The sequence below is a fragment of the Camelus ferus genome, chromosome 15 (assembly GCF_009834535.1).
Source record: "Camelus ferus isolate YT-003-E chromosome 15, BCGSAC_Cfer_1.0, whole genome shotgun sequence".
NCBI classification, from domain to species: Eukaryota; Metazoa; Chordata; class Mammalia; order Artiodactyla; family Camelidae; genus Camelus; species Camelus ferus.
The window spans coordinates 15,861,382-15,888,404 of NC_045710.1; the positions used below are offsets into that span (position 1 = coordinate 15,861,382).

The following is a 27,023-nucleotide window of genomic DNA, read 5'->3' on the forward strand; positions in this document are numbered from 1 at the left end:
CTGTATTTCTGAGACACAATCACATTGTTTTCATGATTTACAGAAAAAGCTGGGTGAAAATAAAAGGCTTCTCAAGAATCCCATTCCAGAGGCAAAGACAACTCCAACTTGTGCTGTTTATGAATGGGGTGACTCAGCCTCTTCTCTCAGCCACAGGGCCCCAGCCATCGGGGGAGTGTGGGCGGCAGACACAGTCGAAGTTAGGGGAGGAGGAATTAGCAAGATTTTTGTTCAGATGTAGCTTTGTCCCAATCATTTCTGAATGTTAAGGGTAATTCAGATATAAACAAACTGGAGTCAGGAGGAAAAGACAGATGTCATCCATCACCCAGTCATCAGTTATTGATCATGACGATGGACCAAGACCCAAGGTAGATGACACCAGAACAAAAGAGGAAAACCCAATCCTAGTCCCAGAAAAACCAAAGAAAAGGGCACGTGCCAAGTTCACAGCAAAGCCGGTCTGCGTGCACTTAAGGCCAAATAACTCAGGACTCGAAGTTGTGGGAGCCTGTGGGAAGACAGGGCTATGCCAAGGCGGTTTGGGGAGCACAGAGCGGCGGAGACCGTGAGCTGGGAGGGTCCTGGAGGACTCAGAGAGAGGGCAGAGGGTGCACCACCAGCAGGGGAAGGGCCCGAGCACAAGTCCAAAGCTGGAAGGTAGGATGTGTCTGGGGGCCAGCGGGGAGACCAGTGTAGGTAGTAAACAGAGGGGAAGGGCAGGAACCCAACAGCAGAGCCATGAGGTGTGCCCCCGGAGGAAGAGCCAGCTGGAGTAAGGTGGGCTCTCTGTCCTCAGGTGGGATCTCACCTGACTTGAGCTTTGTATGCACCTCTGACCACCCTAGGAACCCACCAGAAGCCTCACAGCAAGCCTCCAACCAAACTCTGTCCTGATTCCACATTCACTGCAAACACACGGACAAGCCAGCTTAATACTGTAACGCAATTTATTAGAACATGAGCCTTGGCCAAGCTTTGAACCATATAGATATTTGGGGGAAAAGAGAAAGCAGGTCAACAAAGTGCACAGTTCTATCCCAAAATAAAGCACAAGCCCCCTCTCCTCACTCCAGTTCCACAGGACAACGGGTCCTCATAAAGCCGTGGGATTTACTGCCTGCTATTCATCTTTATTTTCAAAGATCATAAGTGGTGCATATATTGCAGGGTGCAGACCACCTCTGGCTCTATCTGTTTAGTGAAAGGTTTGTCTCCAAATTAACAAAAACATGTTATTTTGTTTAAAAGCATATCTGAAGGGTGAACTTTCAGGACTCCTGGTTTGAGTGCACATAAAGAGAGACTCAGAAATTAAGATAGTGCATGTGGAACTTTATCCACTTGCCTAAATTCTATTTGGAGTACTTACCAGCCCAATTTTGGGCAAATAATTCTCTTTTAAGTAGGCTGAGTCCAGAAGGAAAGCTGAGGGTGACAAAGTGCCTGTGGGTCACTCTGAGGCCGCATGAAAAGTGGAGTGGACCAGGCCGGGCAGGGCTGGGCTGTAGGAACCTGATCCAAAGAGGGTGACTGATTCACGGGGTCCAAGGTGCTCTTCAATCCCTGGTGACATTGATGTTATAAAGTGCCACGGTTTTTTGGAAATGACTCCCAATGTAATTGCATGGGTCCAGGCTTTTTTCTTTTCCTTGCATCCTTTCTGCCAGGCTAGATGATAAAGCTTATTGCCCAGTGAAAGTGGAAGAAGGCTTCAAAGAAGGTCATAGAAGCAGGGTGTGACACAAAGATTCCCCAAACACCAGAAAAATGAAGTAGAACATCCTTCGTGGCTAGTGGTGGAGCCCACGGAGAGAAAAGTATGTTGAAAAGGTCAGACGGGCATTAATGGCTCTCTCTAGTGGTTGAAATCTCTGGGGGTAAAAGAGAAACTGGTAGGGTTGCCAGACAAGTTTGCAGGGAAATTCCAGCACACGGCAGCTTACTCCTGACCTCCCAGGGCATATGTCAGGAAAATCAGAGTGTCTGCAGAAAACCCATCCCTTGGGCAAGCGGTCCACCACCACCCAGGGTGGTACGTTGAAGTGGCTGAGTGTCTAGCTGGCCCAGGATGGCACTCCCTCCTCATCTCCTGCTGTCCTGGGACTGCTGCATCAGGACCAGGGTCAACGGTCAAGAACACAGACTACGAGCTCCCCCCCGCCCCGACCCCGTCCTCAGCAGTGGACACTGCAGGGGTGGAGCTGGTGAGGCCAGAGGCTGCCCCAGGACAAGTGGGCACACAGGTCAGCCAGGGACCCCTGCATGGACCAGGCAAGCCCATCAAAACCGGGAGACAAGAGCTTGTCCTGAACCCAGGCACCCTCCCTGGAAAGTGGGAGGAGGAGTAAGAGGAGCAGAGCCCGCCTGAGGGGCTTCACAGACCTGAAGGACAAGACGCATTTTAATTGATTTACTTACTGGAGCAGCAAGAGGGGCACTCCTTAAGCTAAAAGAAATAACGCTACCTTCATTGTCAGGTTAGGGACTGTTTTTAGTGGTGGTGGTGGTGGTGGTAGTATTTGTGGTTTTTATTATTCTTGGTGTCTCTCCTGCTAGCAGCAAGAAAGCAAGATGAATTCCCCATTTCTGGAAAAAAATTTTAACGCTCCATTTTCCTGAACATACTAATACTTGCCAGTTACGTTTCAGCCCCTCCACCCCCGTCAGGGTTTAAAGGGCCTGTCGTGAATGGGCACATGTGGCAGCAGGAATCTCAGGACTGTGGCACTCGGCAAAGTCCATCAGGGCAGCACCTTTGTCCCAGGGGGGTCCCAGCTGTGTTAAAGGACGACTCTACCCACAGCTCCAGGCACAAGGACAGAGCCCAGCCCTTCTCAGAGTGGCCTGCAAGGGCCAGGGAGGATGTCCAGCACTAGCCAAGCATTCAGCTTGAGGAGAAATGAAGTTCCAGGCAGGACAACTCGGAACCACTCCAGATTCTGGTCTGGACAGACTTGCTAAAGTTTTCCTGGGAAAACAGCAACTCAGGGGGTCGTCCTAGATGGCACAGCCACAGCAAGAATAACTTCAGCACCAGCTCAGCCACTGCGACAACACCCACCCACCTGGCCGGGCTGGACTCTGAGGGAAACAAAGGCTGCTAATTCCCCAAAGATGCCAGCCCTGAGCGCTCTCCCACTTCCCCACTCTCCCACAGACACGCTGAGACGAGATAATGGATTCAAAAGCACGTTGTCAACTGCAAAGTGCTGTACAAAAGCTGGCATAATTATTAATATTAGAGGTGGGTTTTTTTTTTTTCCAAGAGAGAGAGATGCCAGCATTTGTGCGTTGATGAATCATAAAACGGCTTCCTGCCTGAGCCTCGTTCCCTTCTCTCCCTCCAGCCTGTGACTTCCCCAGTCCTACCAAATGAGTCCTTTTGAGGGAGATGTTGTTTGTTAGAGTGGACAAGGAGTTCGGGGCTGTCTCAGTGCCAGGGCTATGGGAAGCCTTTGTCAGTACCGGCCTGCACCGAACAGACTGGAAGAACTGCCACCCTTGGGCTGACATGAAAAAGCCTGGGTGAGCAGTGTGACCAGAGCAAGTACTTAAGGAGACTGTATCTCATCATTTGCATGTAAACCTCATCCTGTAAACCTCATCCCTGGAGGCGGTCCAGTTTTCCAGAGGGCAAGGCCTGTTTCTTCTGCATCTTTCAAACCTGCTGGTGTCCATCCTGCGGCTCCAGACTTGTTGGGTGAAGCAGGGCTTGGCTGATCATCTAGTGGTTGCTCAATTGATGATACACTCATCAAAATCCACAAATTGATGCCTGAGCCCAAGGCCCAGATCCTGTGGGGGAGATACTAGACTAAGGGGCAGGAGGCCTGAGTTTTGGTTCATAGTGGCCACAAGTTTCATGTGTGACTTTGGAAAAGTCCCCTCCTTTCTTCAGACTTCAGATTCTTCATCTGTAAACTTACAAAGGTGGATTCTAAAATTTTTCAGTGTGTGAACCTACATCTTTTGACTCCATTTCTGCCCCAGCTCTCCTGGGCAGTGCAAACAAAACAAAACCAGACAAAACAATCTTCCAACAATTTAGCGAAAAGAGCATCCCTATTCTTAATGAGATTCCAATGAGGTTAAGACTGGTTTTTATTAGATTTTGCAATTATTTAATGCTATTAGAACGCTGTTATGTAGGATGATTAAAAATTGTGATTAAAATGTAAATAAATGATTCACTTAAATCTGAATCTAAGGAGATGAGAGAACCACAAGGAGGACCCAGACTGTGGTCTAGCAGGGGAGACAAGAGGGCAGCAAGAAAATGGGTCCAGAGCTGCAGGGACCCACTGCGAGACTGACCACATGCAGCCTTGAGGATAAGAACAAAGAACAAGTAACAAATCCAGGTCTTTCAACCCTCTGCAGCCAGTGCCTGTGTCCCTCCAACCTGTGTGGAATCTAAATTTTCAAAAACTTGCAACACAATTAAATTTGAAATCATATTCAGCATAGCTTAACTTTGAATCTTTGATGATTTGAAATGTCCTGCATCAAATTTAAATTATTGTGGCACATGCAGATTTACACACACACACACACACACACACACACACACACACACACACATACACACGTACTCCTCCCTCCCCACTCTGGGAACCATTCAGTCTTAATGATGAGGAAAAATAAAAGGACTGGAATTAACCCAGACTGCCATGAGAAGCCACAGCTCAATGTCTGGAGCACGGCAGATCCCCCATTCAGTAAACATTAGTGATGATGTGATGACGATGACGATGAAGATGATGGTGATGCTGATGGCCACGAGCACAACAGTGACGAGAAAAGTCCAGGGAGGCCAGCCCAGACTAGACGTCAGTGAGTCCTTCCCAGGGGGACTGACATCCTGGCCAAACAGAGGAGAGAGGAAGGCTCTTGCCCCCACTTGCACGCAGACCGGTGCGGCTACAGATTGGCTCCCAGCAGAAATCGCCATGGGCGTAATTCCAGCCTTGTGACTGGGTGCTCCTCCCAGCACTGTCTAGACTTCGCCTCTTCTTGTCACATCTCCAGCCTCACCTCGCCTGTCGGACCTGACGCTCAGCAGTGTTGAATGTGTGCTCCCCAGAAGCTGCTTTTAAAAATAAACCTTTGATGTGAGTTTGTTTCCTGGACCTCTGTCTCTAGCAACTCATTTAATCATGATCAATCCTATGAAGTTAGCAGCATCAGCATCCTCCCTGGACATGTAAAGTGGTTGCAAATCGAGTAACTAAGTGCTCTTTTAAAGAAGGGGAAACTAAAGCATAAGGAGGCAAAGTCCTTTGCCTGCGTTTTTACAGCCTGCAGTAAGTCACAGGGCTGAGGCCTGAGCCCAATTCTGTCCATGTCCTAAATCTCTATGTCTCATTCTCAACACACTTGATTCTAAGAATTTGAGGCTGTCTTGCCCACAAAGCTGTGAGTGTTACAAGACCAGAGATATTGCCTGTTTTGTTCACTGCTGTGTCCCTGAGCACAGTCCTGTCTACCTTAGGAGGTGATAAAGGAAATGAGGATGAATGTGCTTCAGTGGTGCTTAAATTAGATACTCATGAAAGAAAACGATGCTTGAAGTACAGTTTTTAGCAACTCAGCTGGTTGGAATCTAAACAAGAAAGCAGCAAGTCCTCCGAGTACTCACATACAGGGGATTTAATGATGCTTATTGGTTTTCCACATAAGAAAAGAGGCTGGGAAGATGACAGGGGATGGTGAGGTACCCTAGAGATGAGCACAGCAGGAAACTATGACCAACCTTCAGCTGAAGGGACAAAGAAAAGCCAGAGTTACCTGAGCAGGGAGCTGGGGTTACCCAGGAGAGGCTGAAAACCGCAGGGAGCCCATCCATGAGGAGCTGGGACCATGGAATGTGTAGATTCTGCCAAGGATTCAGTCAACCCAAGGCAAAGAGAAAAGGACAGAAATAAGCTGGCTTCTCCCTTCTTCTTGCCCTCAGTTTCCCTCCAGTGCTTCTCACTGGCCAAATCCAACCAGGAGCCTGCTGCCTGGGAGCATGGAAGAGCAGGCAGCACATGTCTGTACCAGCCATGGTCCAGAGCCGAGCAGGGGAAGAGAGGGAACAGGCTCAGGTGGAGCTCAGGGACTAATTCTAAAGCAAAGATTTTAAATTTATAACTGGGCAAAGGAGGGGTCAATCTCTCTCAGACAATTTTTACAAGACAGCACATTCAGAACGAGCAGGAAGGGGACATTTTGGACACGTTTGAGAGGCAACCACCTGTAGATTTGAAATTCCTGGCCAAGATGGTTGAATGATGCAGGTTTGGGGGACTAGGGGCAGCATGAGATGTTTTCTCTCCTGTCATTCACACAGGGTACAGTTCCTTGGGAGGCCCACTGCCCAGGGTGCCTGCCCGTCAGGAACATAGACCCAGCCTGGTCCATTCAGTCCTTATGCCCCAGAGAGGACTGGCCCACAGCCACGAGACTGGCTGACTTAGGGGAGTGAGTTCTGCAGTCTGAGTGAGGACTCATTGCTCAGAGTAGTTAAGTATCTGATTGCTCCACCAAGGATTCCCCAAATCAAAGCATAGAAGACAGATTGAGCATCAGAGCTGGGAGGACCCTGGGCACTTGCCTGGTCCTATCCCACTTCCCACCTAAAACTCATATTCCAAATGAGGAAACTAAGGGCCAGGGGTTGAAAGAGGGCTTGACCACAGTCATATTACAGTGTAATAGCGGAGTCAGAATATCAGCTCAGGTCAGGGTTCCCAGAGGGGCAGAAAGAGGCATGATATGTGTGTGTATGTGTGTGTGTGTGTGTGTGTGTGTGTGTACGTGTGTGTGAAGTCTGAAATGGAATGCCTCACAATTTAAAGTGAAAGATGGTAAACTTTATTTCATAGAGAATCAGTGTGTGTTATGCTAAACTGAGTGATCTGATTGAGAATGATCATGCTTGGCACTTTAATCCCAATTTCAAAATACTTACAAAATATTTAATATTTAGAAATTATATTAAACAGCGCTTAATAATTTATTATCAATAATGTTGAAGATGCCGAAAGATCTTGCCAGCCCTCAGTTGGAGATGCCTCAAAAAAATGCAGGAGACAGAGCTAAATATGTGCAATGGCCTCAGGACATGTCCTGGAAACCACTTTTAAAAATAAATATCTGGAGACGTTGGCTTCTGCCTTTGACAGAGTGGCTTGTATCAGGTTAACCATCCTGCTGAGAGCAACTATAAAAGCTAAATATATTGCAGAAAACAGCTGTTTGGAGTCATAGGAGAGGAACAAAAGCAGCCAGGACTTTAGGGGCCAAGATTCTGGAGAAAAGGGAAACACAGGAGTAAACCCTAAAGGTCCCTCATGTTTTTCCTTCAGGGCATTTATCAGTTCTCAAAGGACATCACTGAGACAGAGAAGAAATATATGTCTAGAACCACAGCAGCCTTGCTGGTCTGAGAAGACAAAAATTGGAATTCAAAGCTACCAAGAAAGCCAGAACACAGGGAACACTTATCCTGGAGAAAGGGCCCGAACAGAAATAAGCCAGGATCCTGAATATGAATTCCTCTCAAGGAACTTTCTCATTCCTTAGCTTTCCATGTGATAGGCAGGAATCCAAGAAACTAAGCTATAAACAGCTTCTAAAAGCCTGGGAAACCGTGAGAGTTTGAGCAGTCTCAAAGTGTTAGAAAGAAAAAAATATTGAAGTTCAGGGCCCATCAAGGAGGGCAAATTTTGGCAAATAACCTAGATTTTCATTGAGACAACTGAAGGATTACACACGAAGGGAAATGACAAGCCAGACAGACACCAGCCCTCACAAAGCCTAAAATTCAGCCTTAAACTATCTGTTTCTGACAGGACCAAGGTGATTTTCCCATTCTTTAACTGCCTCCTAGAGAAAAAAAATAAAATCCTCTCTAAACGAAGGTAACATTATGCAGAGCCTGGACAGTTTTTCATTACAATATTCAATATTTAGCAAAAAATTACCCAGCATTCTAGGAGACAGGAAATAAAACCAAGTTATAAAAAAGCCAAAGACCTTAGAAAGATACATTCAGGGGACCCAGATACTGTAATTATCAAAGAATTTATCAACCTAGGATTAATATGTTCAAACAAATACGTAAAAAGATAGAAAAAAACAGAATCTGTTTTAAAAGACACAAATAGAAATTCCAGAACTGAAAAATATGGTAACAAAAATTCAAGATTCAATAAATAGGGTATAGATAGGTTTAAGAGCAGATTAGACACAGCAGAAAAGAGAATTAGTAAATTGGAAAATAAGTCCACAGAAAAATAGAAAAATAACCAAACTGAAGCATGGAAAAAAAAGATTAAACACATGCACACATACATACACAAAAAGAAACAGAACAGAGAGAAAAATAAGGGGGAAAAAAAGGGAGAGAGAGTGAAAAATAACTACTGTGGAATTTGACACATAAAAACAAAGAAAACTACACAAAGGCACATCATAGTAAACCTTAAAAAAACAAAAGACAAAAAGAAAAATCTTAAAATTGCCAGAAGAGGAATAAAGGATACATTTGGAGCAATAATAAGAACAAACAACACTTAGCACAAACAACAGAAGCCAGAAGACAATACAATGACAAAGCTAAAATGCAGAGAGAGGGAAAAGACCTGCTAATCCAGGCTCCTATATCCAGTAGAAATACTCTTAAAAATTAAGATGAAAATGTCAGGCAAATAAAAATTAAGAAAATGTATTGTCAATAGACATACACTCTAAAAGAAACACTAAAGGAAGTTATTCAGACAAAATGATTCCAGTTGGCTGAATAGTAATGCAGAATGCAATGGGGAGCACCAGAAATGGTCTATTTAAGAGTAAACCAAAATTAGTAGTGACTATTTAAAACAGTGAAAGTAATAATGTATTGTGGGGTTTCAAATATATGGAGAAGTAAAATACATGATCAAAATAGCACAAAAAGAAGAAAGTTTTGTAAATAGAATTAAAGTGTTGCAAGGTCCATGTATTGTCCAGGAAGTAGTAAAATTATTAATTGAAAAGTAGATTCTGTGAAGGTATCTGGTAAACCTCTAGCAGAGTTTGGCAAACTATCATCCATGTCCAATCTGTCCCACAGCCTATTTTGCACAGCTTAGGAGCTAAGAATTATTTTGCATTTTTAAAACATCGTTGAAGAAGGAAAAGGAGAAGGAGGACAAGGGAGAGGAACGGGGCGGGTGGGAGGAGGTGGGTGAAGGGGACGGAGTCAGAAAATGTATGTGGCCCTCAACACCTAAAATATGTACTGTCTGTCCCTTTACAGAAAAGAACTCCAACTCCTGCCCTAGGGTAACACTAAACAGATAATAAAAGAGTTTATAACAAAATCTAATAAAGGGAGGAAATAGAATAACAAAAATCTCTTTATTAAAATAAGAAGAGGAAAAGAGAACAAAAAGCAGGTGGACCAAATATAAAACAAATAATAAGATGATGGAATTCAAACCAAAAAATCAGGAATTTGTTAAATGTAGGTAGACTCCATAATCCAATCAAAATTAAAAGGTTATCAGACTGGAAATACAATAGAAAACAGCAAGACTCAACTCTGTGTTGCTTACAACAGAGAGACGCACTAAGGGTATAAAACATAAAAGGATATAAAACAATATGCCCTGAAAATACTAACCAAATAAAAGGGGGGGGCTGTTTAGCCATACTGATATCAAGCAAAGCAAGAGTTTAAGGCAAGAAGTATTCTCAGAGATAAAGTGGAGCATTTCATAATGGAAAAAATTCAATTCAGCAGGAATATTATTTAAAAATCTGAAACTTGTATGCACCTAAAAACAAAACCTAAAACATGCTAAGCAGAAACTGACAGAACCAAAAGGAAAAACAAATAAATCCAGTATTACCGTTGAAGATTTCAAATACATCTTTCAGCCACTAACAGAGCAATCAGACAATAAATCAGTAAAGATAAAGAAGACTTAAACAACAGGATAAACATACTCGACCCTGTCAGCATATATAGAACCCTGAACTCAGTAACAGCAGAATTACGTTCTTTTCAAGTGTGCACGGGACATTTAACTATATAAACCATAGTCTAGTCACAAGGCAGGTTTCAAAAAATTGCAAAGGCTGAAATTCAACAGAGTATATCCTCTTACCAGAATAGAAAAATCCTAGAAATCAATGTGAAGCACTTTTAAAATCCTCAAATGTTTGAAAATTACTAAATAACACTTCTAAATAACCAGTGATTCAAAAAACAAATCAGAACTTAGAAATTTGCATGGAAATTAGGAAATATTCTCAACTGAATAATAATGGTAAACGAACATGTTAAAAACTTGTAGCACAGAGCTTAAATTAAGTTTAAAAGAAAAATATATACCCTTACTTAAATGTGTATTTTAGAAAAAAAGAATAACAGAAAATCAGTGACTTCAAGGAGTTAGAAAAGAACATCAAATTCAAGGTAAATAAACTAGAAGGAAATAAATAATAAAAATAGGAGAAAAATGAAATAAAAAACTGTAACATAGAGAAATATCAACCAAGCCAAAAATTGGTCCTTTGAAAAGACTAATTAAAATCCCTACAAAGACTGCTCAAGAAAAAGGAAGGAACAAACTACTAATATTAATGATTTTTTTAAGTGCCAGCATTAGAATTCTTACAAACATCAAAGGGGCAATGAGAAGATGTTATAACAATAAATCCGACAACTTAGGTGAAATAGACAAATTCTTTTTTAAAAACCATGACCTGAAAACACTGACACAAGAAGAATTAGAAAGTCTTAATTATCCTATCTACTAAAGCTGAACATGGTGTTCCCAAGATTCGGCAATTCTACTCCAACAGAAATGCTTACCTCGGTGCATAGAAATATGTGTAAGGAATGTTCATAAAGACACGATTTCTAACAGATAAAAACTAGAAGTTACCCAGATGTCCATCAACAGTAGGAAAGCTAACCTTATCACGGTACAGTCATACAATGGCACACGATACACAGCAATGTAAAAGCTGAACTCCTGCTATATATAGGCAACAACATGGATGAATTTCACACACTAATGTTGAGTGAAAAAGATACAAAAAAGTACACACTATGTGATTCCATTTATATGGCATCAAAGACAGATGTTGATTACTTGATGGAGGTAATGACTGGGCAGAGGGTAAAGGAAGCCTTGGGAGTGTGAGCAATGTTCTCTATCTTTGCGAGAGCATGCTCACTGTGTGAAAATTTATATTTTCTTGAGATCTTGCACTGAATGTTTGATAACTTAACGCTGGTAACTTACAAGTAAATACTAAATATGCCTGTGATGCAAGTTCGTTCCTGGGTATCTGTCTCTTTCTCACAAACAGTAGACGGCAACACAGAGTTTAACCCTACTCTCACAAATAGAACTGGAGAGCATTTTCAGAGCTTCCAACCTAGGATCATGCTCTTCCTATACCTTTTTTGGAAGAATGATTCCCCTTCTGCTTGGGAATAAATAATTCTCTATATTTGATGGATCTACAGCAGAAGGAGGGTAGAATATGAGATGAGAAGGAAGGAGATTGGACCCCACCAATAAACCCCATCAGAGCGATAAGCCTCGCAAGCAATGGTCTATCTAACAAACAGAGCAGCCAGCAAGAGATTCTGAACTTTCTGGCTCTTGAGTGTTCTCAAATGGGTATTTACAATGGAAACCATTCAAGCATCCATTATTTAGTGTACTCTTCACCCCGAAGGGCTGAATGACTGAATGGTGCCTTTCAGGCCAAAGAATGGCCACTTTTGCAAAGGGATGGAATGGGATTCACTAGACAAGTCCTTCCACAAATCAGGGAGTTCTGGAGAAGAAAGACAATCTGACCGGAAATAAATGAGAAAGGTAAAAAGGTAAAGCTGTTTTTGCCATGGTAACTAAGGTTTGCCCATACCTAGATTTATTTCGTTGACTGAAGTGGTCTTGTGGGTATAAGTGATTTTTGAAGAGCAAATTAAAAAGACTTTTTATGAGTCCCAGTAGACAACAACACAGTCCTTGCTAATGGCAGTTGCCATCTCTAAAATAATTACTTTTATAATAATTTGTTTATTAACGAAGTAATCTGCAAAATGGATAATAGTTTCTTAAGATTTAAAGCACAGCGGTTCCTCCTTCCACTTCATTTTGCTTTTTTTTGCAGAAGTATACTGTGAAGTGACTCAAAATTTGCTGACAGTTTTACATACAATAATTTCAGAAATGCATGTTCAAGTTGGTTGAATAAACCCATATTTCTTGTATTGTGCCCTTAAATTATTCCCTCTGGTGAGGGAAACATTCTAAAATTGGCTGTGGTGATGCTTGCACATCTCCGTACATTTACTAAAACTGCACACTTAAAATGGGTAAATGTTTTGGTCTGTAAGTTATAACTCAATAAAGCTGTTTTGAAAAAAAAAGGGGAAAACGAAAATCAATTGAACATTTAATAAACGAGTTCCTTTGTTCCCCTCATCTTGTCACAGGAATGCTGAGTGTTGAGAAGGGAGCATTCCAGGGAAAGATAGCAACTACACAAAAGCTAGAAGCAAGCATGGAGAAAAGAAGATCCAAGAGTCCTAGTGGACCACAAACTGAATGAACCAAACTGAACGAACACAAGTTAGCAGTGGAATGTTATTTTTAAGAAATCAAGTCCCCTTTGGGGAAATGTTCTAAAAGTAACACCTCTCATGCCTTAACACCAGAGTTCTGGAAGGAAAACAGACCCTTGGTACTCCCAAACCCAGCACTTCCTCACTTGCTACTCTTGCTACTTCCTTTTATCTTCATTAATTACCACCTTGTTTAGTCCTTATGTTGTCTAGTAAAGGTTAGTATCCACAGACATGCGGACTTTAACCTCTCTAAGGGCAGGAATTGTGTCGTATTCCTCCTTGTATCCAGGGTCAGTGAAAACCTCCAGCCAGTGCCTAGCACAAACTAGGTTCTCAGTAAGGGCAGTTTCTGTCTTTTCTAGCTGAGTACCTGGCATGAACAAGGTGTTTAAAAATGTTAGTTTCCTTCCCTTTTAGACTCTCGGTGCTCAATCAATACCAACCTTACAACACAGCCTTGATGAAAGCTGCCATGGCACTGCTGTGTGAACCATCTAGAAACCACCTTCCGGGAGGGTAAACTGGGTCCCAGTAGTTGAACAGGAGCTGAACCCAGTAGACTCGAGGTCCTTCCCCTCCTTTCCTGCCATCCAGCGACCACTCAGCATCACAGTCAGCTCACGGCCTACAGCCCAAACCAAGCCCCTCCCGTGCCCCGTGGAAACTCTTGCTGGCAAATACTTCCTGGTGTCATCAGTGACCACCCCTCTTGACATGTGCCTCAGGCCTCTCTCTAGCCAGGCTGTGCTTAACCCACATCCAGCTCAGCTTTGACCCAGGGCCCAGCCCTGCACAGCCAAGCACAATGAGAACTGGGCTACAGATGGAGGTTGGACAATGCTGACATACTGTGTTTCCAAATGGTCAAGATGGAGCTTGCTGGAAGGATGACCAGAGAAAAGACATGACATGTTCACTGTCATGCTCATTGTTCCAGAGCAGCAGCTAGTGGCAGAGCCAGGACTAGAACCCAGGGTCCTTGATTTTGGGCCTAGTCTCTGCCATGAGTTGCTCATGTGACCTTGAGCACAGCTCTGAGCCTCTGAGGGTCCCCATCCCGTAAAATGGGGCACTGGCTTGTCTCTCCCTCAGCTTTGCAGTGGGTTAGACAAGCCTGCAGATGTGCAGATGCTGGAAGAAATATTCCAGCACAGAGGGCCTGAGCAGGAGACTCCTCCAGTTTCGGGGAAAGTGGGCTTCAACCAGGCACTGCCACTTTTATGTCCACCCTATGGCCCAAATGCCATCATCACCAGGCTGCTCCTCTCATCTCACTGAATCGCTAGGTTTTTAGCCTACATTTCTTGGATCTTTTTACATTCTACCTGATAACTCTGTTACTTTGGGTTAAAACCAAACTCTTACAGCTATGTAACCTTTAGTCAACAAAGATGATCAGATCCGAATTCAGAAAATAACACTGTTCCAAAGTCCTGGAGCTGAGACGGCCCAAGGTGACAAAATTCAGGAGGGGCAAGAGCCGTGAGCCAAGGATGCTAAGGAGATGATAGCAGGGGAGGCCAGTTACATTTCATAGGTAGCCAGAATTGTCTGAATTTTGTGACATTTTAGAAAAACAAGCTGCAAAAATGTCACTGCTAAATTAACACCATTAAAGAAGAGCAGTTATTAGCGCTTAAAACTATGGCTCTAAGAATGATAGTAACATACGCAGTACAGCGTTAGGTTGGTGAGAATCCCAGGTCTTAGAGTCAGAACCCACTCTGAATCCCAGTCACACTGTTTCATGGCAGTGCAGTGTGTTACTTCACTCTGCCGTGGCTCCAACTTTCCATTTGTTAAGTGGAAATGGTGCCCAACTACTTGAGAGAGTGAGGGATTAAATTAAATGAGACAATAGATAAAGGGCTTGCAGTAAACAGAATACAACCCCCAACAAAGATATTGTCATCCCAGTCCCCAAAACCTGACTATGGTACCTTACATAGCAAAGGGGACTTTGCAGATGTGCTTAAGCTAAGGACCTGGTGATGGGGAGATGAATCTAGATGATCTGGGTGAACCCAATATAATTACTGGAGTCCTTCCGAGAGGAAGGTAAGAGGATCAGGGTTAGAGGAGATATGATAACAGAGAGGAAGACAGATAGATAGGCAGACAGACAGATAAAGTTGAAGATGCTACACTGCTAACCTTGAAGATGGAGGAAGGGGCCAAAAGCCATGGAACACAGGCAGCCTCTTGAAGCTGGAGAAGGCAAAGGAAAGGATCCTCCCCTAAAGCTTCCAGAAGAAACATAGCGAGCCCTGCAGATACCTTGATTTTGGACTTCCGTCCTCCAGAATTGTAAGATATTAGATATGTATTGTTTTAAGCCACTAGTTTTGTAGTAATTTGTTACAGCAGCAAGAGAAAACTAACACGGGATTTTTGAGCCCACTTCAGCACTGTGCCTGGCACATGTTAAGGGAGCCAGTAATAGTAGCTACTAATATTTGGAGGGACTCTAACAATTTTTTTGTGGCCAAACACCCATCAGGTGCCTTCATCCCTTCCTTGATGTCTCACCAAGGGATTTTCTTCCTCCACTTGGTCCCGTCCATTGACAAGTGCGCCTATCTCCGAGCGGCCTGTTGTTCCGGGCAGCTGTGAAATGGTTGTAGAGAGCTCATTCTCTACTTGGACCGGAAATCTGGCCCTCTGAAATCTGCCTGGTGCCCTCTGCTTCTGACACCTCTTCAGATAACCACACACAGGTCTCAGCTAATCCCAGAGGCTTCCCAGCTAAGCTCTGAGTCTGTACAGAGCCTTGGGCAGCTGAACATCCCTGCTGACTGATGCCACGTTCCTGTATTTTTCTCTCAGACCACAGCTACTGTTGGGACCCCATGCTCAATCCTATCATTTGTCTGTTTCATCTCATATCATTACATTTAGCTTAATACTTAAGCCTATTCTTTGGACCTTGTTACGTCAACCATGTCTTCTCTCCATGTCATCTCAAAATCTGTTAAGTACGAACTAACTCAATTATGTCTTATGCATCACTAATAAAAATATCACATGGAAACACAAGAAATGTACTTTCATACTGACATTGATCAGCATCTTTGGGTATGTATTACCCAAATACTAGTCTGCAATTGAAATTACTTGTGCACAAATTTATCATGAGATTCCTTGACAAATACCAAGCTGAGGTATGCTTTGCCTCTACCATAGCTAACACAATTCCCTGACATAATAATCTAGCAAGTCTATAGCAAAACTGGGAATACAGTTACCTTGTGGTGGCTTGCTCTTAAAGAAGCCACACAGGTTTCCAGAGAATTCCTCATTTTTCATATGCTCACAAATCAGCCTTAAATAATCAACTTAATGAGGGTAGAGGAGACCCCCACTTTTGTAGTCTGCAGAATCATCCCCCCTCTTTACTAATGAAAGATGTATTTTCCTATCTCCAGCACTCCATTTTCTTTCCCACTCTCCATGTTCCTTAAAGATTATCAGCAGAGGCTCTACTGCTTTGATGGTGAGTTCTTGCTGCTCCCTGGGGTGTAATTTGTCCCGGCCAAGAGACCTGAGATCATTTACAGCAGCTTGATGCTTGTTATAATCTCTTTACTCATCTTGAACTTCAATTTTCTCTTCCCACAGTTTTCTTTTTCTTTTTAGTCAGTAGATTGTTCTCCTTCACAAAGAAAGAGGTAAAATTCTGCTTTCCTCCTGCTATTCTAAAATGCAAACAGCATCACATTACTTGGTCTCCTCTAAGCCCATGAGTGGCTGATTCCCCTTCGCCTCCAGCAGGGATTCTCAAACTTCCCTAAGGTACTTGTTTAAAATGCAGATTCTCCAGAGACTTCCCCTCTCAGAGGCTGAGTCAATTGCTGTATTAGTTAGGGTAACATTAGCTGCAAAAACAAACAAACCCAAAATAATAAAACAGCTCAAACACAATATAATTTTATTTCTCATTTTCTTAATGCCCAAATTCAGAAACCCAGGGCTTCCTGGGTTTTGTTGCCCTGCCATCTGTAACATGTAGCTTCCAAGATCCCTGTACTTGCCTGCACCAACATGGAGAGAGGTAAAAGAGCATGGAAAGCATTCAGGGCAGATTTTAACGAGTCAGATTTGGAAATGGTACATATTACTTCCACTCACATTCCATTGACACGAGTGCACCTAACTATAAAGGAGACTGGGCAATATAGTCTAACTGCAAAGGAGGCTGGGAGCTGCAGTCCTACTGCAAAGGACACTGGGAGGTGTAGTCTAGCCCAGGAAGAAGAGAAAATGGTTATGGTGAACAATCTGCTGATGTGGACATAGAGTTAGGCTTAGGAAACAGCCTCCCACATGATCCTGATGTAGGGCCCCACTCTAAGCAACACTGCCCTGTGCATCCCCAGTGCAGAGCCTCCAAGGTAAAGTGGCCCCTCTTTCTGCTCTAGCCCTGCTTGCACTCTCCACCCTGCTCCAATCATATGCAGCACTAGCAGCTACCCCAGCCTGTGCTTGGAGATTCTTGTTCTCCTTGCCCTTCCTCCTACTGTTCATTTGGCAAAATTCTGCTTATCCTTCAGGACTCAGCTCAAGTGTAATCTCTTCTCTCTTTCTCCGAGCCACCTGCCTCCAAATCGCACTGGCAGGACCCCTCCTAAGGTTCTGGTTCTATCTGTACTGAATCTCATTACAGTACTGATCATGCTTTGTTCATAGGTGTGTGTCTCCCCATTAGACTGGGAGATTCTCGAGGGCAGTGACCTTGTCTTGATTATCTTTGTATCCTCAGCACCTGGCACTTTGCCTGGTATACGGTGGCATCCAGTAAGGGTTTGCTCCACAGAAATCCTTAGTTTTAGACATCTTACCACAATCACCAATCAGATCCTTTCTTGATATTCTGCTCATGTCAGATGAGGAAAGCTTTTTGTCATCCTGACCATTTTGCCTTAGTTAATTAGCATTAATTAGGTGAGTGTAACTCTACCACATTTATGCCTCTTCTCTCCTTTTGCCAGCTGCACTCAAAGATGAACCTTCCAACAGCCACTCTGGTTTCATCAACACCCATTCCCACCTATTCCTCTTCAAGAGCATTGGCAACCACACATTAAGAATTCTATTAACAAGGGTTCTTGAGCCATCTTCTCTTTTGGAGTCCCACGTAATGTCCTCCGATTTCTTGGGGACCTTCTGAAGCCTGAAGTCCTGAAATCCAGTGACTACCTCCTACCATGACCACTCTTCCTCTCTCTGAAAGCCGTGGAATCTAAGGTGACTGTTGTGTTAGTCAGCCTCCAGCATGGTTCCCACGAGCCCACCTCCTGGTATTCATAGCCTTGTGGCCCTTCTCACATCAAACCTCCATTGGTCTGTGTTGTTTGTCCAAGATTCAGTTATAAAAGACATTACAGCTTCTGTCTTGCCCTCCCACACTCCCCCTCACCCAGACCACTTGCTGCTCAGGGAGAAGTCAGCTGCCATGTCTTGAGACAGCACTGTAAAGAGACCCACAAGGCAAGGAACTGGGGCCTCTAGCCCACAGCCATGAAAGTGAGCTTGGAACCAAGTCCTCCAGCCCCAGTGGAGCCTTGAGATAACTGCGGCCCCAGCTGATGTCTAACTGCAACTTCATGGGAAATCCTGAGCCAGACCACCCAGCTATGCTGCTCCTGGACTCCTGAGCCTTAGGCCCTGAGTGAGATAATGAATGTTGTTTAAGCTGCTAAGGTTTGGGGAAATTTGTTATACAGCCATAGATAACTAACACAATTGGGTTGTGTCTCATTCTAATCTTACTTTCCAGTCTCCTTTAGCTCAGATTTCAGTGGCATGAGTGGTACAACCATCGGCTGGGGATGCCCAGAGCTCACCAGTGTGAGGTACCTGGTATATGCTTAGGTGGTAAAAAGGCACAACATGACATCCAGCTTCCATTCTGGCTTTGAGACATGTGTCCAGAATGAGCCAGCCACATCTCTCCTCTAATCAATGGGTCATATCAGACTCCCTACTGATAATGGAACATCTACCCCCTCTCTAAGTGTCTGCATTAAAATTTTTAGACTAAGGATTCATCAGTTCCCACGTTCTTTGTTGTAAGGAATATAAGAAGAACATTTTTAATAAAATTAAAGGTTGAGAACAGTATCTGGCACATAGCGTTAAACCAATATCAGCTATTATTGATATTTTCATCATCAGTACTTCATTACTTTATATACTGCCACCCCAACTAACATCTCTGTTGGTTTTGAACAACACATACACATCTATTGCCACATGTCGATCTTAATTCCCAGGAAAAACGTTCTTGATTATAATGATGAGTTCATATCTGCAACCCTTTTAAAATCCTAAGTTCATTAATAGGATATGTCTATTTGCAGACTGGTATATAAACATCTCATTTCCAAATATTGCTCTGACTCTTTCCAAGCCCTCCTAGGTTTTTCTAAACCTGCTTATTCTAATGTTTAAGTTTTGGTTGTTTCTAATGAAATTTTATATTAGCCAAAACTCTCTAATTTTGAAATTGACCTAAAGCTACACTGAAAATACCAGGAGTTTAGACTTAAGTTAGAAGATACCGACCTATTGCCTTGTAGGAAAATTCACAACCACCTCAAGGAAACGTGTCTGATTTGCAACCCTTTTCCTGAGTTGGCAATAAGTAAATCTATAAACAATTGAGATGTTCTTTAAATGAAATCGTCTGGTAAATATTTTTCAAAGGCTTAGAAGGAGTGAAAAATGTTAACAGAACAGGCCTGTAGTGTTACACTTTTACACGATTAGCATTTGTCTCCAAAGTCTAAAGGAGAAACCTTTTATCTCAATACTACATTCTTCCGTTTGTAACAGTCTCTGATTTTTTAAAGCAGTTTCTATTCAAGACATCTTTTATGACCTGATACAAATGTGCCTTCCTTTATACAATCAAGTAATCTGGCACATTTGCCCTTTTTTCCCTTAGAGATCCTAACTGTAGAACCTATTCATCTTGTATGCTTGATGCCTCGAACCCCACCTCCACCCTTTGGGTGCTGTCTGTTCTATTTCATTCCTAAATGTCTCCTTTTGCCCTACATTTTAACCTATAAATTGATCAAGACATCTTGAAAGCAGGTAGGTGACAGGCCCTAAATAAATAAAAATAAATTAATGTGTTTCTGACCAGTTGTATAAGAACAGAATGTTAAATAAATCAGCCACAGATTAAATATCAAAGGAGAAAACTTCACTTGCAGGCAGTTCATGCATCCTTTTGTAATGTAAACTAGCAAATCCTTCTGTTTAATCATTTTGAATTTTCATATATCATATTTTCTTATAGTAAGATGCACCTGGACCAGATGGTGACTTTTATCACAGGCTTAGGCTATTTTTAAGTACCCTGAGTTCAGGACCTATGGCTTTTCTCTTCCCTGTTGCCTCCAACTCCTTGGGGACAGGGCCTCTGTGTTGTGTTGACAGTCATGTGTTGACAGTCATGTTTCCACTGGGCATGACCTCACAAATTCTTCCCCTTAGACCCACTGCATGGAAAGTGCACGCAGCTTCACAGATTCTAGTGGGGATAAACATGAAGATGGAATGCAGGGACACATATTTCAAAGGACCTGAAACAGCTGAAACCAATAGATACTTCGCCCCGCAAAGGGAGAATTCTCTCAAACTCTGAGAGATCCTGAGGCTCGATTCCCAACACCTCTGTCTTCAGGGAGAATAGTGAATTTGTTCCCTGGTGGGGCTGCCTTTTGCTTGTGAACAGGACCGGCAGCCTCTGCTTTGGGGATATGGGAATAAACAATAATTCCTGAGACAGAGGCCTGGACCTGGCTGTGTTCATTCAACAGCTGATGAAAATGAGATTTGCAGCCAAAGGCTCTGCACGGTGGTCCTCTGCATCCTACTCTGCTTCTCCCACAGCCCACGTGGACTGAGAGACTCTCTCAGGCAGCTTGAGTCCAGGCAGAGGGCAGAGAGTGTAAGGGTCTCTGTCCTGGAGCAAAGCAGGGCAGTCACCTGCCCCGGAGTATTTGTCCTGCCTCTGGCCAAATTCAAGGCTGTAGGATGACCCCACTAATGACATGGTCCAGGCCCCAAGTTCTCCTGAAAACTCAGAGGGAAATAAAAGTCACTGGCACCTGTGGATTCTGGAGTCAAACAGGGAACTGGCAGGCCTGTTACCTCTTTTATTCTTAAAAACAGCTCGAAAAATATGTATGCAAAGAACTATGAGGATCCAATCTTCTCTCAAAAGTCTCTTGAATTTTCCCTTTAGTGAAAAAACCTGCTTCAGTGAGCAAAAGAATCCTAACACTCAAATTAAATGTTCCTACAACCACCCTCCCAATCATTTGGGTCTTCTTTTTATACTGTCTCATAGAGAAATACCCGGCCCTTCTTAAACATGGAAAAAATAAAGAGGAATTTTGGTCGCTGTGAACAATTCAACACCCAATAAATATGTATTAAGCAACTACTAAACCCATTCCTTTGACCACTGTGTTTGAAGAATCACTTTATCAACAGGGAGAGTAGAATCTGCTCTTTTAAAACGCCCAAGCAGTGTTTCCTGTCAGTTAGGGAGTCGGAACCACCCAGGAAAATTGCTAGTGGCTCCATCTAATTAGCACTCCTGCCACCTGCAAACAGCTGGTACTAAAAAAAGGTGCTGAATTCCCACCACTGAGAATGCCAAAAAGACACCACCGATTTCACTCTGCATCTTAGAATCCAATATTTCACTGATTTGAACAAAGAAGGGAAATACATTTTCATTTTCACCCAAAGGAAATGACTGTTAACAACATGTCGTGTTTCAGAAACTATCATACCGGGATGAGCTCCCCAGTCCAGGGATCCCATCTCCCCTAACCTCCTGGTCACTGCCTTCTACTCCGACTGATCTGGGCTCCTGCCTCCTATGGAAACCTTCTCACTCTTCAGATCCAGTACGAGACTTGCCTCTTCCAGGAAGCCATCCTGACCAGCACAACTCTTACAGATCATCCCCCAGATGCTCACAACACTTAGAGCCTTTTCCCCACAACTAAGCACCAGGTTCTGTTTCTTGGTAACAACCACTGTTACCTTAACCTCTGTCAAGAACAAGAAGCAAGTACAGTAGTCTCACCTTGTCTGCAGGGAATATGTCCCAAGACCCCCAGTGGATGCCTGAAATTGCAGACAGTACCAAACATTATAGGACCTGGGATTTTTTCCTACAATAACAGACAGGTAGTATGCACAGCATGGATACACTGGACAAGAGGATGATTCATGTCTTGGGCAGGATGGCACAAGATTTCATCAGGCTACTCAGAATGGCACACAATTTAAAACTTATGAATTGTTTATTTCTCAAATTTTCCATTTAATTTCTTCAGACAGAGGTTGACCACAGTAATTGAAACTGTGGATAAGGGGGAGACCCCTATCTTGTATTTGGATGCCTCAGCCCCTTCGGGGGAACAGTCAGGGTAAAAATGAGCGGAGTATGAACCACCTTGTACCTTCCCTGTATTCCTGAAAGCAAGCACCCAGCACAAGGCTGAGCATGCATGAGGCCCTCCGAAAATGGCCGGTTGAATGATTAGCGTGTGCCTTTGTGACACATCTACAGAACAGGGTGGCCACAGTGAAAATCCAGCAGCTGTGACTTTTTACTTCCTGCTTTAATCAACACCATGGAGTTGAAATGCAGGACACACAGTAGGTGCCAAATAGATTTTTATGGATTGATTAGCCACTGGAGGGACAGTGACTTATGTAGGATTTATTAATGCATTTGATGCCAAATGGGGATGGTTTTAGCAGAGCAAAATGTGAGCAAAACAAAACAGCAAACACAAAACTGAACCAGCAGAGAAGCTGGCTCCTACTCTATTTATACCCACTGCGCTCCTGGAAACAGATGTCCTCTCAGACCTGAGGGTTTCTGATGAGGCGTCCACTCTTCCAAGTGACCTGTGCATTCAGTAATCAGAGATGCTTTTCCCTCTTCTACAACAGTCCTACAATCATGTATGACGGATTTCCAGTCCTGGGTCCAGGACTGGCTGCTGATAATGGCAAAATCAGCATCTACTGGGTCTTCTCCAAGGGACAAGCACTGGGTTAACGACAAAAGAAACTGCATTTGTGTGTTGAGTGTGGTGAAAAGAACAAAGGCTCTGGAACCAACTAACCAGGCTCAAATTCCAGCTCTGCCACTTACTGGCCGTGTGATTTCAGGAGATCACCTACCCTCTTTGTGGCTGAGCCTTCAGGGCTGATAACACTGATTCCACAGGTTGCCATGACCATTAATTGGGTAGTATAGGAAGAATACCTGGTACAACGCTGGGCATGATGTAGCCATTGAGTAAATGGTTGTTTTGTTGTGGTTATTGCTACAAATAAGGAGGGAAGGCCATCTCAGCCACAGTGGGCACTTCCAGACAGTCCAGATGTGGCTCCTCTGGTGCCTCTCTGGGTGACAGTAGTAGTCTTTCCAGCGCAAAGTCCTTGCCTGATCGACTGCACAAATAATGGTTTATGCTCTGAGTAGAGAATGGATGTTCTAGAGCATTCCAGTCTACCTCCCTGGGCACCTCGAGTCCACTCCTTCACCACACACCTGCTTGGGGCATACACATTAGTCCTGATTGCAGAGCCCAGCTCAGGGCATCTCTGTCAGGACAGAGAACTGGCTTTGGAAGCACACTTCACCAAGCTGATCATGCACTTCACGGAGCAACCTTTGACCAGGACCAGAGGAGCTCCCACGTATAACACCCAACAAATTCCATTCACCAGGGAGAGAGAGCCATGCCAACCACGGCGCATATCCCAAATACCACAAAGCAGGACGGTGAATAACCCAGAACAGATCCCTGCTACCAGCAAGGTCTATGCAGGAAGAGGGGAGATTTCGTACACAACACAAAGAAGATAAGGTGTATGTCACCAAGACCCTGGGGGAATCGGGGCAGATGACTCGAACAGCAGCACTCCAGGAGAAAGGGAGTTTATGTCTACACCGGAGCCGACCGATCGTAAGTGGCAGTGTCCAAACCCAACTGCTCCTAGCTGGGCAGAGCCCCAGTGCAGAGGAAGAGCTTGGCTTTAGACTCCAGAAATCCTCATTTGCATTCAGGCTTTGGGGATGAAAGATGGGTGGGGTGAAGAGAGGGCAGACAAGCCCACTGTGATTCTAATTCACACAGCTTTTCTCCTTCTCCAGACAAGCTGGCACCCCCAGTGAGCTGTTATCAAGCTCCAACCCTGAAGGCGTTGCAACACACCAGAACCGGCACCCTTGACATCACCTGGGTAGATGCAGATTCAGCATGGACTCTTTTCTCTGATCATGCCAGCAGGAAAACTGGGAGAATCCTTACACCTTCACCTAGAGGTGTAGCTGAGGAAGGATTCTTGGGAGTGCATATTTCCTTCTTTCATTTGAGGATCATTCAAAAATGATCTGAAAGACACTGAGTGCCTCAGATTGCCAGATCTTAACCTATCCCTTAACCCTGCAGACTGTAGCCGTATTACCATAATGCCTGCACCTGTACCACGTGCCTCTGTTCCTGGACAGAGCCGGGTGGATTCCCCTACGTGCTCATAGCTGATGGATCCATGCAGATCGTTTCAGAGGACTGCTTCCAACAGCATGAATGAACACTGACTCACCTGTGCCTTTGGTCTCCTCTCTGCTTTCAGTGCTTGAGATGCTACCTGAGTCCTTTTTTAAAATCAAAAATAATCCCTCTTTCTCCTTCCTCCCAACTGCATTACCCTTCAATCACTTTTTATACACCGCGTTAAGAACTTAGCATTCAAACCACGTCTATCGCTCCCCTTCAGGTTGTTGGAGGAAACTTGGGGAGCTTTCTTGCCCCTACTCCCACCCTGCTCCCCCTTGGAGGACCATCTGTCACCCTGTCTTAAAGACACACCACTTCTCCTGGCTGACCCCACCATCAAGGGTGGATTGCTCCCTGCAGTACTTTGCTCTGTCCCTTCCCCACCCCCAGCTTCACAAGCCAAAACTTCATTCGTTTTTTTCTTTTTTCAGGAAATGCAGTTACTCTAACACCAATGGGCCATCTCCCCGGTGTTCTCATTCCCTTTCACTGACAGTCTTCCCGCTACCCTCAGTAGATTATTATTATTTATTATTTATCAGCCGCTACACTGTACTCTGCTTCCCACAAGATATTAAAGAAGACACAATCCCTGCACCGAGTTTACAGCCAAGGAGAGCAGAGGCCTGGATTCAGACATCAGAGGCGTGAGCTGAGAGAAAGAGATTTACCAACGAGCCCTCCCGCTGCCCTGGCAGATGGGGGCGGGGCCTGGCAAAGCCCGCCCCGGGCTGGCTCCTCCCAGTTCAGACCAAAGAGAGAGCAGCTATGTTACCTTACCACACCCCTCCTCCCCAGTTTCTACCCCGGCCTCAGACCTCAGTGGCTCTGCCAGGGAGAACGGAGTGGGGAGGGGGAGGCTGAAACCTAACAGCCTTACATTCAGGCTTGGGGTGGGGGTGGGGTGGGGGTGGCGGGGGAAAAGTTTATTTCCTCCGAAAGTCAAAACCAGATGAGGGGGAGGTCTGGTAGGAGGGAGAGGTCAGGGAATAAAAAACAGATCCAGAGAATTATCAGAGAAGGGAAGACTGGTGTCGAAATGAAATGTTCTGGCAAAATGGAAAAGCCCTCAATGGGGCTGCCACGGCCTCCAGCCAAACCTTTCCTATTAGGGTTGAAGTTAGGGTCTGTGTAACAGCATGTGGAGACGGAGAAGTGATGGGACTAAGAAAGTCAGTGTAGACAGTGAGAGTCAGTGTGGACATGAAAGGCTGCTGTGGCCTGAGTAGGGGCTGACTAAACAGACAGCAGTCCTGTGGATTCAAGAGGGTCAGTGTAGACAGGAAAGCCCGTGTACCTCGAGGACAGTCGAGCCTGGACAGACTAGAGAGGGTCGTCGGTGGTCAGGGTTTGCAGGGCTAGCCGTGGTTCTTCAGAGATTTGAACAATTCCTGCTCCTTACCGTGGCTGGAGTGTCACAGGGAGGGCGGAAGCTGAAAGACGATTGGACTTTTCGTTCTCAAACTTTTCTGCCAGTTTCCTCAGGTGTTGAGAGCGGACAGGGAGCTCGCCTCAGTCCGGTCGCCCACAACCCTGGGCCGGCGGGGCCCAGAGGCCGGGGCCCAGGAGCCGGGGCCACGCGCCGCGCATCTGCCGGGCGCGGCCGCCGAGCGGGGCGAGCCGGGAGCCACCGCAGGGGGGCGGGGGCGGTGGACGGACGGATGGACACACCCGCGAGCACTCCGCCCCGGGCCCCGCGCGCGGCTGCTGGGGATCCCTCGGGCCCGGGGAGCAGCGCCGGGTGCCCGGCCGGGGGCGCCCCGCCTCCCCCACCCTCCGCCCCCGCCCACTCGGGCGCCCGTGATTGGCTCCGCCCGCCCCTGGCTGCGCGCCGAAGCCCGCCTCCCTCGCAGCTAAAGCAGACGGTACCCGGAGCGGAGCGAGCCAGAAGGGAGCATGGTCCCCGCGCCGCGGCCGCGCCAGCCCCCGCGCCGCCGCCGCCGTTCCCGCCGCCGCAGATCTAACTGCCGCTCCAGCCCCGGCCCCGGCTCCTCAGGGCCCGCCCGCAGCCCCGGCAGCCGCCGCGCCTGAGCGCAGCCCCCGCCCGGAGCCCGAGCCCCAAGCCCGGAGCCAACCCCAGCCCCGCGGCCGCCGCGGCTGCGGAGAGAGGGGGTGGGGGGGCGATGCTGCCAGAGCCGCCGCCGCCGCCGCCGCCTCGGTGAGAGCCGCGCCGCGCCGCGCGTAGCCGCACAGGCTGACAGGCAAAAGGACTGACTTCCCTCTCCCAGGCATCCTCCCTGGGCTGCCGGGAGGCGGCGGCGGAGGAGGAGAAGGAAAGGGGGGTGAAGGCGGAGAGCAGGAACGCGAGAAGGTGGACCTGGATCCGTTTCTCCGGGCCAGGACCCGAGCGGCCCCAGCTACCGCTACCCGCCGGCGCCTTCAGCTATCCATCAGCCCTCCTGCGCCCACCCGCGACCCCAGGCTCTCTGCGCGTCGGGCCGGGGCCGGAGCGGCGCGGCCGGAGGTAAGAGCCAAGCTAGGGCGCCCAGGATGCGGCGCCGGGGACGCCGGGTTCTGGAGGCGGCGTGGGGCCCGGCTGGGTTTGGGAGCGGGGCCCGAGCACCCGGAACGCTGGGCTCGGCTCCCGCGGCGGCGGCGGCAGGAGCCTCCCGCGTCTGGACTCGCAAGGCTGCAGGAGCCCTTGCGCCTGCGCTGCTCCAAGGGGAAAAAAAAACTTCCTGCCCCCGGGTGTGTATGCACCGGGTCTGCCCTGGGCTAATGTCGCCGAGGTACGGGGTGCTGGGGACGAGTGTGACCCCCCCCAGGCCCCCGGACGCTGGGCCCGACAG

At 45.8% G+C, this 27,023-nt stretch overlaps 2 protein-coding genes across 5 annotated transcripts in view; one reads left to right on the top strand and one right to left on the bottom strand.

Annotated features, from left to right (window-relative positions):
* Window positions 1-26,010, bottom strand: part of LOC106730690 — a 494,581-nt gene extending 468,571 nt beyond the window's left edge. For all 3 annotated transcript variants that reach the window (XR_004326175.1, XR_004326174.1, XR_004326173.1), the window contains exon 1: window positions 25,637-26,010. The gene's annotated coding sequence lies outside the window, so the exon portion shown is untranslated. The remainder of the gene's footprint in view (window positions 1-25,636) is intronic.
* A 319-nt stretch (window positions 26,011-26,329) lies between these two features.
* The window catches only part of KLHL29 (kelch like family member 29), a 295,554-nt gene continuing 294,860 nt past the window's right edge, over window positions 26,330-27,023 (top strand). The window contains exon 1 of one of the 2 annotated variants that reach the window (XM_032497107.1): window positions 26,330-26,698. The gene's annotated coding sequence lies outside the window, so the exon portion shown is untranslated. The remainder of the gene's footprint in view (window positions 26,699-27,023) is intronic. The other variant, XM_032497108.1, reaches the window with a different exon arrangement.